This window comes from Medicago sativa, chromosome 6, assembly GCF_051527215.1.
Source record: "Medicago sativa cultivar Bolivia chromosome 6, Bolivia_mono, whole genome shotgun sequence".
NCBI classification, from domain to species: domain Eukaryota; kingdom Viridiplantae; phylum Streptophyta; class Magnoliopsida; order Fabales; family Fabaceae; genus Medicago; species Medicago sativa.
Genome location: NC_140754.1, coordinates 17,320,633 through 17,322,403, shown reverse-complemented (window position 1 = coordinate 17,322,403; position 1,771 = coordinate 17,320,633). Strand labels below are relative to the sequence as shown.

At 33.2% G+C, this 1,771-nt stretch overlaps 1 long non-coding RNA gene across 1 annotated transcript; it reads left to right on the top strand.

Moving 5' to 3' along the window:
* The first annotated feature begins 323 nt into the window (after nt 1–323).
* Nucleotides 324–1,394, top strand: LOC146913304 (uncharacterized). Its single transcript, XR_015015549.1, has 2 exons — nt 324–700; nt 801–1,394. It is a non-coding gene; the product is annotated as an uncharacterized LOC146913304 (long non-coding RNA).
* Nucleotides 1,395–1,771: the final 377 nt, after the last annotated feature.

Below are 1,771 nucleotides of genomic sequence, written 5' to 3'. Positions count from 1 at the left end.
GAAATAGTACGAGGACTGATTATTATACATAAAAATGGGAGAAAAGAAAACATAAATATACAAAAATAAAAATGAATACACACACTCAGGTACACACACTTCCCACTGAAACCGTAAGTTCAAAAATAAAATTTCTACCGGTGAATAAATAGAAGAAAACCAAAGGCCACTTTCTCATCACCAACACCTAATATTAGTACAATTCTTATTCCTTGAGGTAAGTACTTGGCTCAGGGGTAAAAGAAAAGGTAGATAACTCAAAAAAAGAAAATTGTTATTGTTTGAATGCTTCAATGATCGATTCTTGAATGCCTAAATATTTGGTGGTCAACTTAAATGAACTAGAGAAACATCGACAAATGTAATCAGGGAATTTAAGTAGATGTAATCAAATATCTGTTGTAATTAACTTAAATTACCTTATCTGAAACATCGACAAAAATAACAACATAATAAATTTATGCAGCAAACTGATCCTTTACGGCAAGTCCAATAATGCAACTTTCAAGCCAGTGCATTCGTGTCTTGCACAAGCCCTAAACTCAAATGTGTTTTCGGTGACCACAAAAAAGGATATTAGTTATCCTTATTGTTCCTCTTCACCCTAAACGTGGAACTGATGCGACCATAGAAACCACTATATGGGCTTCACAGTAGACAAGATTTGTTAATAAGTTTTCAATTCCATCACCAAAACAGGGTATGAAATTTTAACTTTAATCTAGTCTTAATTACTTTTAGTCCTATCAATTTGCATTGAAATCCATGTTGTTGTTTGATCGCCAACATTGATGTTGCAGGTTGTTAATGCTCATATTTTTCTTGATTGTTGATGCTCAAGTCCCTAAAAATGTACTTGGCAATGTTTTGGTCTTTCTTAAGTTCTATGAGATTCCCAAAACTTTGGTCATCATGAGTAGGTGGCGTGAACAAAAGTTATTGTTTTTATGTATTTTCCAATTCATGTGAACAAAGCAACTCATTGATTTGAAAGATATCACTTTTCTAGCATGAATTGACCATTAGCCACATACGAGGGAGAGGAAGAATCATCACCATTTATATTACAGAAAATTGTCCTTCAAATGCGGCTAATGCATATTCAATCGCAGTTGGGCAGCCTATATCAGGTTCTAGCATGAATAACTGGCGTCATCCCGTAACAACCAACACGTTCAACCTTAATCTTGCACCTTCAATGATGAAAACAATTCAAAGGTCAAAGATGTTGAAGACTATGACATTGTTGGGATTGAAGTAGTTAAATTAGAATATTTTACACAGAATTTATAGTAGTTGAATTTTACGTTAGTTATTACTGTTTGTGTAGACTTGAATTCATTTTAGCTGCAGAAGAACCACCAATACTTTATCCATTATCACCATTATATACATCATTTATAATAGTGAGAATGGAGAAATACTTGATGAATCTAAAGCCTATAAATTCCAATCCAATTAATCAATAACTAAAATAAAACTCAATTATTATGAACCTTTACCTAAAATATCCTAACTTAACTCTTTATCGTCTAATCAAATGCCACTTAACATTCATATCAAATAGTACCAAAGACTGCTCAATACAAGAGAGTGGTGTTACTAGGATGTGATAGCCGGGTGAAAATGTTGTTGTGCAAATTAGTATAAGAAATGGTGAGAAAGGGAAGAGTTGATGAGATGATTGATGAAGAAGTGGTGGGAAGAGATTATTTATAGATGTCAAAAGGGGAATGGTTTTTTGTTGAAAAGAGATCACATGGATCACCCT